The 15,882-nt window shown below is 31.9% G+C and overlaps 1 protein-coding gene across 1 annotated transcript in view; it reads right to left on the minus strand.

Annotated features, from left to right (window-relative positions):
- Positions 1–12,141, minus strand: part of LOC126974105 (G-protein coupled receptor moody-like) — a 134,398-nt gene extending 122,257 nt beyond the window's left edge. The window contains exon 1 of the mRNA XM_050821521.1: positions 11,808–12,141. The gene's annotated coding sequence lies outside the window, so the exon portion shown is untranslated. The remainder of the gene's footprint in view (positions 1–11,807) is intronic.
- Positions 12,142–15,882: the final 3,741 nt, after the last annotated feature.

The following is a 15,882-nucleotide window of genomic DNA, read 5'->3' on the forward strand; positions in this document are numbered from 1 at the left end:
GGAGCGTTGTTAGTACTAAGCGGGGATGGGAGGTGCGTGCGGGCAGTTATTTTGGACACAATACGGTGCGTAGAAATGTGATTGAATAATCCATCTAGTTAGTTCTATTCTGAGGCACAAAAATAATTAATTAAGTATAATATTGTAAATGTATTACTGTAGGAATAAAAACAAAAAAAAAACTAAATAAAACTCGCGTTAATAATGTTTTGTTGTGCTGGGAGGGTTTCTTGCGTCGCTTCTTCTCTCTCAGAGCGCCATTTGTTTCCGTAGCGGTAGTAGTGTCTAGTATATTAGAAATGATATCAAAAAATAATTCTAAAGGAATAAATTTTGAGAAAATTAGTGCCATTTATGCCTTTTGAGTTCTGTCGCGTGGTCTTAAGCACACACTGATTTTTATATAAATTTGTAATTTCACTAAACGGACGGACTAGGCCACTGGCACTTTAACCAAACGGGTGTTAACCGTTCTTATGAAGGAACGATCTAGGATCTTGGTAAGTATGAAACTCATCAGTAAATTTTGGATATTATATTCTTAAAAGTGAAGACAATTACTTAAACAACAAAAACCTTTAACCCTTATTGTTATAATATGCTGCGGTTTTGTATCTTTAGGTTGTACTTAATAGGCTTTGTAACTACAGTTATATTGTTTGATTTATACCGGATACAAGAACAAAATCATAATATTGAAAAAATATTGGGATACTTAAGGAAATTTAAGCCAGTCTGAGGCTCCTTTGCACAGGATGCCGGCTAGATTATGGGCACCACAACGTCGCCTATTTCTGCCGTGAAGTAGTAATGTGTAAACATTACTGCGTTTCGGTCTGAAGGGCACCTTAGCTAGTGAAATTACTAGGCAAATGAGACTTAACATCTTATGTCTCATGGTGGCGAGCGCAATTGTAGTGCAGCTCAGAATATTTGGGTTTTTCAAGAATCCTGTGCGGTACCGCATTGTAATTTGCAGGGCGTATCAATTACCATCACCTGAAGGTCCTGCTCGTATCGTCCCTTATTTTCATAAAAAGCAGTACATTGTAACCTGCTTACGGTAAAGCTGTGTTTTAAAACGAACCGACAAAGCTTCATAATTCTGTGCGTAAAATAAATTCTGTTGTCCTTATATTGTAATTCATACAACAGAAAGAAGCGGCTACAAAACGGTAAACCAAGTCGTAAAACCCTCAGGCATTCGGTGTGGAGACAATCTTAAAGTTTATCGAAGTTTTTTCCCAATCTCCCAAACGTTCAGACATCGTCAACATTCAAATTAATCCTATTGCGAAAATCAAACTTCCCAAGTTTGACAAGCAAATATTAGATTTAGATCCACCTATTGGGTTCATGAAAAGACTCTGATTCGAGAGTTATCTTCAAGTTTAAGTTACTAATCCTAGTTGATTGTTAAAGAGAGAAATTGAATCTCTGAAAATTTTCTTAATTTTCTGTCAAGACTGAGTTTTTCATTGTGTGCAACTTTAAGTGCTAATTAATACATTTCCCTATTCAAGTCAATAAGTAATTATAGTTTACATAACCCAAAAAAAAAGTGAAAAATTGAAAATAATTATTCGGGGAGCTAGTTAAAGCAAATTTTTTTAGGTTTTTCAAAACTATGCTTAAACGAAAAAAAACAAAAAAAACTACTGTATCAAAAGTTTTTAATCAAAAGGCTCGATTTCTTTTATATCGTTTGTACTACTGCTCGACACCTGTTAAAAATATCAAATTTTAACATAATATCGGTAAAATTCTACTAATCAGGCCCGTTGCAGCTATTTCGCAGGAACGTTGCGGTAAGTGCATATGTATTCCACTAACAAAACTGCACTGTTGCTGCATGTTTACTGCAAAATAATTGAATTCTCATAAATTATTTTCACTATTGATTAACGATTAATGCTAACTGATAGCAGCGACTGAGCAGTTTTTTGCAGGTTAACTGAAGTACTTCGTATAAAATGTTTAGATTGATGCGGCAGCGCGTAGATGACCTATATACAGTGAGATTAGTTTGGTGCAAGATAATACTTAATATTATCCTATTACATCATATAAATCATTTATGAAATATTTAAATTAATTCATATTGTTTTGAATTCATTCATTGATGGATTTTATGATGCAATCTTATTGCAGGGTGATTGCAGGATTTGTGCAGTAGTAGTGCAGTGAAATCCGAAAGCAGAATACGACTGATGATAGCACTGCTCTGAAATTGCACAGACCAAATGACAAGTGTAGCAGTGCAGTTGCAGTTATTTAATATAATTGCCCTACTACAGGTCAGGATATAAATCAAAAGTTATGAAAATAATGTACTTTTATTTGTATCGGTCCTAGACATGACTGCAAGTATACTGGACCTATTAAAAATTACATACAAAGATTCAGTAACATACAAGTGAACCTAATATAAAGATATTAAAACGTCAAAAAGAGTTGATAAAGTTAAGAGTGAATAATATAATTAATAATAATAATAATAATGAAACTCTCTTACATAAATTATCTTGCCCCAAACTAGGCATAGCGTGTACTATGGGTACAAGACAATGATATATTGAATACAATATACTTACTTAAACATACATAAATACATATAAACATCCATGACTCGGAAATAGACATCCATATTCATCATATAAATGATTGATTTTATATTTATTTAATAGGTATAACTATAATATTGCCACTTCTTATATTTGGTACTGTATAATAGTAGATAGGCTTATATTAAGAAGGGATGTCTCATTAAGTGGAATGTGAGATAGACAATATTGAGCCTTAATAATCCTTGATGTGCTTAAGTACATCTTCAATTGATAATGTGACCCCAGAGCCTACTCTCAAGTTAGGACGGGAAATCTCATACCACAGTGAACTAACGACGAACATTAAGCTTACAAATGTATTTGAAGTATAAAATGGAGGACAATTCAAACTCAATTAAGACTTACATGAGTATAATAGAATTGTAATCTCTAAGTTCTAGAAAAGTCTATGGATATTAAATGCTTACTATGCGCGTTTCTTTGGCTGTGTTAACTACAAAATTAATAGATGTTGGTAATGTGATACAAATCTAATCTCTACAAAAACTACGCCCGTCATATTTAAACTTAGAATTATTTGTTAAATTATAATAAATATATAACTGTTAGTCAATAAGAGGATATGAAACTATTATTATTTTTTCTAACTCAAATTTGATATACATAAATTTCAGATTCCATATAATTTTATTTTAAGTTACTCTTGTTAAGAATGTATTTTACAATCAGCTTTTACCCATACTATTTCCTTACTGTGATTAAATCGAAAACAGATTTGGGCCCAGAGCAAAATGAATGAGAAAATGTATGAGCATTAAAAAAATTATAAAGAGATTATAGCCTTTTTTATTACATTCAAAATTTTCACACCTGTGTCATAACGTATGTACCCAAAATCTCCAGTTACAATAACTCGAAATTTATCTGCATAATATGTGCCTGACCTAAATTTTACTAACCTCAGTTGTTGTGGTCAACCCTCGAATATTTGATCCCTTTTTAATAATTATTCTCGACCCAATTGTTAGATATTGCAGCTAAGTATGAATTATTCTGATGACGGCAAGACCTAATGCTTAAAGAAAATAATATAAAAGATTTACAATTTCGTGGAAAGGTATTCTGTTGGTATTTATTGGCATCAACTTCTTAATACTGTAAGCTCGTTGGTTTCACGAGCTTACAAGCTTTAAACGTTTCGGTGAAAAGTCAATACGCTTTCGATTAGGAGGAAGTTTGTCATTGCTTAATGGAGTTAAATTTTTTTACGATTATCGTGAAATACTTATTCTTGTACGTAGGTATTGTTGTGTATTATATAAGTTACTAGCTGACCCGACAGACGTTGTTCTGTAGATAATAAAAAAAATACGGTTTTATAGGAATTTGCCAATAATATTTCAAAACATCAACAATTGTTTCGTAACAAATGCTCCCTGTTGTTATAATGAAATTGTTTCACAGCGGAACTGTCAAACCGTGCGTCACTAAATTCTCTCATGGAAAATATGTCCTAAAAACAAACATTGAAAATAAAAATAATTATTGGTCCCAAATCGAAATAAAAACTATCCTATCTCTCAAGTGGAACCAAAGTGCTCTCCATGAAGTAATCCCTATTAAAATCCGTGCATTAATTTAGGAGTCCATCGCGGACAAACAACGTGTCACGTAATTTATATATAATATTAAGATTTTTCAACATGGAAATACTGAAACATAATTAAGATTGAGAAGTTGACACCTAGCTGACAAGGATCAATTAACTTCAACAGGCAATTAAAATAGTCGTTAACAAAATTCTGTGACTTTATATAACTACATAAGTCCATCTATTCCACACTTACCTACTGTACTTATTTTTTCATGCGACTAAAATCCTATTAGCCAGAAGTACTGGTACTCATTAGATGCCAAAAGAAGAAGAGGTAGACCTGGTACTAGATGGAGAGACGATATAGTAAATTACGAAGGAGTGCTATGGTCCCACACAGCAAACAATAAGGACGAATGGAAGAAGAAAGGGGGAGGCCTGGGATGGGATACCCGGCAATGGGATGATATATAAAATATTATAAGTAAATTAATAGTTAATATCGTAAGAGGCCTTAATAAATAAATAATAACCCTATTCATGGACGTTTGTAATCTCGTAGTAGTAAATTATGAAACTTGAACATTTCAAATAACAGTTCACTAAATAATTTAAATGTAATGTAATATTTAGTAAAACTGAGGCAGAATCCAAGTTAACAGCACTGGGAGATAGTAGCTGGACTACAGGAAGTAAATACACTTATTAAATATATTATCAACCAAATCTCCCATTTTGGGAAAAAAAAACTTGTATGTGAAATTTTGTTTTCAGTTTTATCTGTGTAATGAATCCCAGAAGTGAGGGTTATCACTTTAAAACATAACAAATTATTTGGAAGACGGTAAGTAAGGTAGTGCGGCCGCAGCCTAAGAGAGACGCTGAACTCTATCTATTTATATACACTTGAATTTCCTGAATCAGAACTTTAATTGTTTTTCTTATAAAACAACAGCTAATAATAGACTTTTGTTAAAAACTTCATAAAGTTTATAGAGGATTATTCCAAGTACAACAAAAGCATAAGAGCCGGGTGTGTTACACAAACATATCGAGAATTGTTTACCAAATATTACATTTTTTGTTTACCTGATCGCTTTGCACTTGTCTGAGTTTTATTTATAGTTATTACAAAACAATCATAAAAGATTCAGATTTTATGATACACAATGCATATGTTTTACAACTCGAGTAGCCTCCACTAAAATATCTCTTATATTTGTACAGTAATAGTTTATACGTATATGTCGATGCCTACTTTGTGGTTATCGATACTTATGGAGTTTTCTTTTAAAGTTAACTCTTTCATATATTTTGTCATTAATTCTATATTATATTCTTATTATATATTCTTATATTGTAAATAATCATATCTAATATATAAAATTCTCGTGTCGCGGTGTTTGTTACCAAACTCTTCCGAAACGGCTGAACCGATTTTTTATGAAATTTTGCGTGCATCAACATGTATTTTTCCTACCCCTAAATGATAACTAAATATATACACTCCTAAATATATATACTTTTTATTGTCATTTTTTTTTTATGATAGCATTAAAAACATACAACATACAACTTCAAATTATCACCCTATCTACGATCAATACCGATTTTTATATTATTCTGTTACACCCACAGATCCACAATAGGGTTGTAGGATGGCAATCGAATACTATAATTGTGGTACGATAAATTTTATGTACGATATATTTGGTAGGTTTGGGATACGGTCGTCATCAATTTTATAAACATAAAAAAAATTTAATTATTGAAATTATTTTTTTACTTTATAACTTAGAACGTTTGCTGGGTCAGCTAGTAATCATATAAATTTATTTATTACTATCCAGCGACATCTGTGATGACAGTCCATGAACTGTATATTCAGAATTTTCTTTGCTTAAAACGAGCATTGCATGTTTATATAAATACTTTTCTATTGATAACCCGTGAAAATAGAACCAAGTCTTAAACTTATTTATTTAAATTCAAATTCATAAATAAAAAACAAAGTAGGAGGCAACCCAACGTAACTAAAGTGCCTCGAACGAAAACAAAGTTTGCTAGCGCACAGTACAATAGTCTCTCAGCTCAAATTTACAATAAAATAAATAAGAAACTACATATCCACTCAAAACAATATAACGATTGTAAAAAATCGTAGAGAAGTGGTTAAAATCTCTCGACTATGAAGCAACGGAGATTTTACTCAAACAACTTAAATAATGTACAGAGTATTATAATTTATCCAATATTTACATAGATCAGACATAAAATATTCCACACACACTTAACATATACACACGCACACAACACTCACAAAAACACACAGTATCGCACTCACATATAGGTACATACATTTGTCATTTATGTTTAAAATAATAAAAAATGACTTACATGTTCTTTAAGAATTAAAACTAGTAATTGTAAATCTATGTCGCTGTAATTGTTAAGGTGTTCAAAATAACTTTCCAAAGATTTAAATTGTAAATTTATATTCATTTCATTACCTTATTATATTCATTTCATAACTTTATTATTATTTCACCACCATGTCAATAAAACTTTTGTTAAAAATTACACATTGCTGAAATGGAAGAGCGGAGACACCTGGTACAGGCATTATTTGCCTAAAAGGTGACTCCGGCCACTAGCTACTATAAACTATGTTTTTAACAGAAATAAATTATTATTATTATTGTACGTCAAAAACTACCACCCATTCAAAATAGGCGGCCTCAGACCTGAAAAGACCGGCGCAAGAAACTCAGCTGGTTTATATATTAAAAAATATGGATAAGCGTGTAATATCGTACAATAAACATTTATAATTAAAAATCCTGAGGGTGTCCGCTCCATTCCCAGTCTGTGGTATCATTAAGAAAATAGTTTATGTTATAATAAACCTTTCCCACATAAACGTTTTTAAACAATTCTTTCAAATTTCGTAACACATTTGTTTTGTACATGTTCTGGAATCATATTATAAGATCATCAAAAAAGTACAAGCATATGCTTTATTTACTTAACTGTAAATTCATTTATAAAAAAAGGCATAAAATGTATTTATTTTCTCAAAATTGATTCCTTTACAATTCTTTTTGATTTTGATTTTTGAACAAATGGTGCTCTGAGAGAGAAGAAGGGGCGCAAGAAACTCTCCCAGCATTCTTTTTTTGCGTTCTTTTCAATAAAAATATACAATATTGTACAGTCATTTCTATCGCTATAAAATAATCACAATCTAGTCCCAGGCTGTCCGATCATTTAGATATACAGCAGTGGAATAATAGGATTTACGACAGAGCCATTTTTTTTATAAAACATTTAAATTTATTTATAGATAATGCCTGAACAGTGGCTGAGACTTTATTATAGAAGTGTATACATTTACCCTTAAAGCCATTTTGTATCTTATGAAGCCTACTAGAATTAGTTACAAGCAATCCCTTATTTATAGTGTTATAATAATGAAAATCACTATTAAGAGCAAAAATATTTGACACATACTACAAATATTTATTTATTATAAGAAATTATCAAGCTGTACTTTTTTAAGTAGTTATATTTATAAAATATCACATATCCTCTCTGTAGTTGATTTCAAGAACGATATTCCGAAGAAAAGCAATAAAGACAGCATTAACTAATAAATAGTTACAAATACATTATTTTCTTTAATATATTATATTTAATTATTCTTAAACTCTGAAACCAACACAGGCACTACATTTCCCAAGCTAGCACGACCTTGTTCGTACTCTTATAAAAAAACGAGTTTCTTGCGCCGCTTCTTCTCTGTCTTATTTGTTTCCGAAGCGGTAGTAGTATCTAGTATATTAGAAATGACATCAAAAAGAATTAGGAATCAATTTTGAGAAGATAAATGCTTTTAATGCCTATGTTCCGCTACTTCAATTCACTGCAGTCATTATTTTATCGTACATTGTGGTGTTGATTCCAAGTCAATAACACGCGTTTCAAAGAACACTGTCTCGCTGTTGAAATTCTCTGCAATTTCTCTGCCAACTCAAAAAATCATGAACTGCGATAGTACATACCATTAACACTCTCATGAATTACATATTAGTGATTGTCAAGTGCATCATCTGCCACATTACAAGAATAACACCTACGCACGACACGCCACAAATTAGAATCCACCATCTAGCCACCATCTAGGTGTGTGGCGTTGCTCCACAGTTCAGTTTTCAAGGAATTTTATTCCATTTACAACCAAGCTGTGGAATAACCTTCCTTCTGCGGTTTTTCCAGGACGATACGACATGGGTACCTTTAAATAAAGCGCGCTCCTGTGATTCCTTTGGAGTTTGATGTTGCAAGAGAATGTGGGTGGCGGTGATCACTTTATGCCAGGTGACCCGTACGCTCGCTCTTCCTCCTCTTCCATAAAAAAAGTGTGTGTGTCAGCTCCGACGTACGACTGGAGTTTACTTCTCTAGAACGATTGTCTTTGAACAGGTACTAAACAAAATCAAGTCCAATCGGTTACAAACAGACCAGTTCACATCGAAATGTGAACTCTAATTATTGTAATGTATTTGAAACATTTGTTCAAAAACAACTTTAAAAAAATTAAAGATATTAAAAAAAATACGTTAAAAATTGTCTATTTGGCGTGAAATGCGCTATATATATACTCTTCATATTAAATTAAACATTTAATTAGGTGCATAGCTCATATAAATTTGTATGAAATATATTGAATAATTCAATATTTAATAAATACAAAGCACACATGTTTATTTTATATACAATACATGTCATAGTGTTGTAATGTATGAATTGCAACTTACTTAGTATCCACGTGCTTATCATATTTTCGGGCACTATTATTTACACCACATTCTTCCATAATTTATAGAATTTTCACTTAATTTTATGAAAGTATAATAGTAAATCAATTTCAATAATATAATTAAGCTTTAAAATACAAGACAGTGAAAGGTGCGCGAGAAATGATGCGCACCAAAAACGTTACTATGAGAGATTTGATGAGTAGATTTTACTATCCATATTTTTCTCATACCGGGCGCCTTATATGTAAATCGATTCTTAAAGAGTAAACTCCAATAAACTCCAAAAATCAATTTCAATAATCAATACAAAAACGAAATTTAAGGTTTTTGGAGAAGAGTATTAATGATTAGTAATTTAGTTTTACACCTATGGCACATGTCAGTGGGAAGCTCCTTTGCACAGGATGCCGGCTAGATTATGGGTACCACAACGGCACCTATTTCTGCCGCGAAACAGTAATGTGTAAACATGACTATGTATCGATCTGAAGGGCGCCGTAGCTAGTGAATTTACTGGGCAAATGAGGCTCGATATCTTATTTCTCAAGAATCCTGAGTGGCACTGCATTGTAATGGGCAGGGCGTATAAATTACCATCAGCTGAACGTCCCGCTCGTCTTGACCCTTATTGTCATAAAAAAATGTCTCTGAGCTCTCACGTCGAAAGAAATATCGATTGATTCTGCCTTCACAGTACCAACTTTCTTAGTATTATGCTCGAAAAGGGCCGCTTTATTGTCCATTGTATTGAGTGAAAATGTATGAGTTACGTCAAACCATAAAATACCGGATAAATAATGCTCTCGGCTTCCTACCATGTGTATCTAATAATAATAAAATGATGATTCACAGAAACTGTGTCAGTTCTTTTCGTGTTTATTTTGCCATGCTTCGCGAGATCTAGAAGGTACCTTGACTTGATGCGATGTAAAGTCGTCTGTGAAGAGTTTAAATCAATTTTATTTGAAAAAAATATTTCATGTTCAGAAAGTTAAGAAAGTTAGCAATTCCGAACCAGGGTGCAATTTACCAGTGGGAGGCTCCTTTGCACAGGATGCTGGCTAGATTATGGGTACCACAAAGAGCCTATTCCTGCTGTGAAGTAGTAATGAGTAAACAATTAACATAACTGTGTTTCGATCGGATGGGCGCAGTAGGTAGTGAGACTTAACATATTATCTCATTAGTGCCGCTCAGAATTTTTGGACTTTTCAAGAATCCTGAGCGGCACTGCATTGTAATGGGCAGGGCGTACCGATTACCATCAGCTGAACGTCCTGCTCGTCTCGTCCCGTATTATCTTAAGAAAAATTGTAGGTACAATACAATGGTAAATACAAGTAAGCAAATTTTTAGAAAAAAGTTGCAATTTGACTTGAATTGAACCCAGCCGAAGTCTTTTTGGGAGACATTTTAAAAATATGACTGACAATGGCTCACACATAGTTTGTATTAAATTCTCACTAACCAGTAACATAGACCGTCAAACTATTCAATATACAAATAAAAAAAAACATATATTCTTATTTATTATGTATTTATTTTAAACATTGTGATCTTGGTGCCCTATTAAATATTTAAAATACATATTAATGTTAAGAAAATCAGTAATTTTGCGAATAATGCGCTATGTATTAAAAACATACATATTATATTTGCGACTAAAATTTATGAACGATGCGGGATTCAAACCCGCGACCACTCGGGTTTCGTCCGCTCTTACCAACTGATCCGTTCGAGAAGTAGAGCTCAGTTGGAAAGCTGGTACAAATTTAATTTGTATTATTCTTAAGTTATTTCTTTAAATGTAACAAGTTATTGACAATCCTTTCAAATGACAAAAACCTTAATATACGAAAACAATAAAGGGACGGAATTCTAAGGCAACAGAAAAAAAAATACAATAATAAATATTGTGTAATAAGGGACGAGACGCGCAGTCTCATTTGCCCAGTAATTTCACTAGCTACGACGCCCCCTTCTGACCAAAACACAATAATGCTTACACATAACTGCTTCACGGTAGAAATAGGCGCCGTTGTGGTACGCATAATCTAGCCGGCATCTTTGCAAAGGAGCCTCCCACTGGTTAATGTTAATCCAGCCTTACAATGCATCATAAACTGATCGATTTAGCCCGTTCTGAAATTAACATAAACAAAACACAATATAAATAAACGAAAATTCAAAATACCAATGTTATTACAGGTCTTGTATCAAAAATAACAATAACAGTTTATCTCAGAATATTTTTTTTTATATAAACATCGTATTTAATAATATTCGTATGATTTTTGTAATAGTTAAAGCTCTTTTTTTAGAACCCATAAGAGCTGACTTCCCAAATTAATGTGATGTTGAATGAAAAAAATAAAAAAATAATTATTAAATATGTTTAGTACTCAAAAATAATATAAATTTCAGATTTGATATTACCAATAAACGTATGATAATATTTATTGATAATTTAATGTGTGTATTTTTAAAACGCGCGTAATTATAACTGTATTTTTAACATAAGGTTTTATGGTACATAAAAGTTATTATTTATATGAACCGACGTTTAGTTACCTTTGTAGGATCATGTTTTCAGAGAGATCTAACGTAACAATAACTGTATTGCTACTGAGCAATTGCACGTTTAAAAAGTGTTGTAATTGTAAAATTTAGTTACATTATTAGTACATACTTAACAATCTTAAAAAACAGAGTAACGAACTGTAATTAACGAGTGATGAATGTTATTTATAAAATTACCTAAATACGATACCTAGTCAGTATTCGTAACATAATATTATTAGCTGTAAAACAAGAAATGTTACTCACCAACGGAAGTAACCACGTGCTATTTCAAACCAATTCGAATGCGTTCAAAATTCGACGTGCTTTGAAGGCAATTTGCTCCGATTTTAGTGATTGTCGGAAGCGAGAAGTCCAAACAATATAACTCACTCTAATCGAATCTATTGTTGTAACTAAATCACTCTTAATGTCACTCCAGTTTTGTTAAACTACACGAATTTTTAAATATTTACGGAAAGTTTGAATAGTTTCACAGTTTCTAATTTCATATAGCAGTTACACATTTGCAAGAGTTATCGAAGTTATTTACGCGACGCGCTTAAAGTGAGGAGCTTTCGTCCAACACACGTCCTTCGTCAACGACGGCTGAATGCCGACTGACAATATTTCAGTCGCTGAAATATAAGAACACGCAGCGGTCTCAGAGTTTTCGTAAAGCTCTGTCGGCGAGGTCAACAAACTTGGGGGATGAAGGCCTAGAAGCATTCCCACGCGCTAATTACAATTATTTGTTTTGGTGTTTGAATACAATTTCGTTTTACATTCCACATTTAGGGAAACAGATTGAATGTAAGTTTTTATTGTGATTTGATTTGTTTGTGGCCTGTTGGTTTCCGGCTTGGCAGGACCATTTTAATTGCCGGCTGATAAATCACATTTAATTAAATAACTTTAAATTGCAACGTTTCATCTCAAATGTCATATCAAATACAATTAAGCTGTTCCACAACCACAATATCACATGTCAAGAGTGATATTCATTTCGGTTTTATTAGTGTAACAATCTAATAATTTAAACATGATTCTATATTAAACGCAAGTTTAAACACTTCGTACTTAATTAATGTTACGTATTAGTTTTATGACATCAATTTCATTGCCAGCATCATGTGAAAACTTTAAATTAAAAAGCAATACGCGTCTTGTCACATAAGAACAAAGTAACTGAATAAATGTGTTATACCCAGGTTACACCCAGATAATTTTTAGCTGCTCTGTTAGCCGTTTAGCTGTTCTTTTGTAACCGGCTTCACAAAAACGAACATAGAGTCGTATATATTTTTTTGTAACCTCAGAACTCCAGGATGTATCTGAATAAATATTTTTTCTTGTAAATTTATTATAATATGTTGGACATGGGATCTATAAGTAGGGGAGGATCTTCAACAACACATCAACCACATGAAAAGTGTTATTTGATAATCTTATGTAGACAAATACATTTTTTTCTATGAACCTTTATTTATGATAATATGTATATCATCGGATCGGAATCCATTAATAAAACAAATTCAAACAGTGTTTGGGCTGATAAGAATTTGCATATTATTTTTATATTTATTTATTTATGCCTTGTTTATTTATAAAATATATAACAATTTATATAAACTATAAAGTAAGTAAGTATTATTAACTATTAGTACTACTTAATTTCAACTTATTTTTACATAATTTAATTAATTATAATTATGTATTTATGTGTTCGTTCGTCACGATTTTCAGATGCAGGCCATGTAGTTTTTTTTTTATAAAATGACGTAAATAATAATATATTACTTTGAAAGTGATTAAATAAAAAGTTTTATTTGTATGCATGTCTATAAAAATAAAGCAATTTTATTACACAGGTATTTTTTTCATGACATGCAGGTATTTTTTTTTATCTACCCAATTTGAAGTTGTAAATAGTGCAAAAATGATATGTCATATAAAGAAGTTTCACTTTTTACCTGTGTACTCTGTACTCTGGTACATACACATTTTGAAGTTTGCGCGGCGGGCCCAGCGGGCCTACCATGAACTCTTTCATTGCGATTCAATTGACAACCTAAAATGAACTGCTTTGCTATTTCGTACCACGACATGTTAAGAGCTATCTAATTTAGGTTGACGTCAAATCAACTGATTAAATCGCAATGAGGTCAATTGAATGCCAAAAATTATGTCAATTGAATCGCAAACTGATTTAGTTCGTTTATTCATTCGTACTATGAGGTAATATTTCAACCTAAACTGGATAGCTTATGTGTCAAAGTGAGCGATTCGAAAAAAGTTTGAACTTCCTTAGAGGAAAGAGAATCGTGTTGTTAATAACTTTAAAAAAAAGTGAAAACGTAGAGAAAAGTAAAAATTTTATTGATGAAAGATGAGATGAGAATACTTAATTGGCCCTCTGTAAAATAAAATACTGAAAATAAATACAAAAAATGAAAATACAAAAGAGGAGGCAGTAAGAGCCCGGGCTATAGCCTGTTCGCAATAGAAGAACGAATTAATAAAAATGTATTCTGTGGTCCTGTCAAATCAAACATCAATGAAGTTGCGTTCATGACTCGACATTTTTACGAAAACACCTAAGCGAACATTTAATGTGTTAATTAATTAATAATAATTTACTAATAAAAATATTAACTAATTAATTTATAATAAAAATATTAACTAAATTATTAGTTATCATATCATATCATATCAAAAAAGTATTTACGAGACACAAAATCTAAACGAGATCAACTAAAAAATCCGGACTTTTATCGAAATTTTAAGATTTTGTCAGGACTATTCAAATCACTAATTGGTAGCTCTAATTCTGTACAATTCCACCATCACACCACTGGTTATAAAGTTAAGAATTATCATCACCAACTGGATGTGGTATTACTCCTCTAAGCCGTGGCACAAATTTGCGTTTCCAGCACAATACGACATCAGACTCTTAAAAAAGCAGCCAAGTGCGGGTCGGACTCGCCCATGAAGGGTTCCGTAGCAACAAGTAACATAATATAAAAGTTATATATATATAGGAAAATGATATTAAATTATTTAAATGGAAAAGGCAAAAAATCTTTGGTCAAAATCATACAGTGCAAATGAGCTCTCAGCAATTATACATATTTAAAAAAAACTACTTACTAGATCTCGTACAAACCAATTTTCGGTGAAGTTTGCATGGTAATGTACATCATATATTTTTTTAGATCATTCTCTTATTTTAGAAGTTACAAAGGTAAAATGTGTCCCCCCCACATTTTACCACTTTGGAAGTGTCTCTTGCGCAAACTATTCAGTTTTGAAAAAAAGTATATTAGAAATCGAAACGAACTAAAAAGTCTGAATTTCAAAATGTCAGGCTTTTTATCAGGACTATTCAAATCACTAAATGATAGCCCTACTTCCGTACAATTCCACCATCATACCACTGGTTACAAAGTTAAGTATTATCATCACCAACTGGATGTGGTATTTCCTCTTAACCGTGGAACAAATTTGCGTTTGCAGTACGATAACACATACAAATTCAAATTCAAATTCAAAAACACTTTATTCATGTAGGTCACAGAAATGACACTTATGAATATCAAAAAAAAATATAAAAATATTGTTTCTTATTGAATTTACCGCTACTTCGTAAAGGGTTGAGCTAATGAGAAGAAGTAGCAAGAAACTCATTGCCACTCTTTTAAGTCAAGATTTACATTTTAGTTGTTTTACAAATCATTTCAATTACAATATATGCAAAGTGACGCAACAAAAATACTCAAATGTCAAAAACTGAAAGGCTTACATGAGTAAGTCAAAAAAAGAATAAAAAGTAAATTAATACTAATAAATACAAGAGTTATTGAGTACACCTAAAGAACCTACACCTTGCTAATACAGAGGCAACGCCTTGGTTCCTCCGGATTTGCAGGTTAATGTAATTGCGGTGATCACTTAAAATTAAATTCACTTTTTTATTCAAAATAGGATGTGACATCACATTATTGAAAGTCAAAAACAACCACCCATTCCAAAAATAATGCCTCATCAGACCTGAAAAGAACGGGCGCAAAATTAGCGGGCTTTATTTTCATCAAAAAATATGTTTACAAAGTAATATTGTACAATTAAACTTATCATTTAATAGCCTGAGGGTGGTCGTTCCATTCCTAATAGGTGGTATCATTAAGAAAGTAATTTATGTTATAGTAACCTTTACCACACAAACGTTCTTTAACAATTCTTTTGACTATCGTAGTACTTACTTGACTTACTAACTCGACTTAGCCGAGTAGTAGGCATAACAAGTTTTTGTTTGTTACTTCACGAGGTACGCTTATTT

This window comes from Leptidea sinapis, chromosome 31, assembly GCF_905404315.1.
Source record: "Leptidea sinapis chromosome 31, ilLepSina1.1, whole genome shotgun sequence".
NCBI lineage: Eukaryota > Metazoa > Arthropoda > Insecta > Lepidoptera > Pieridae > Leptidea > Leptidea sinapis.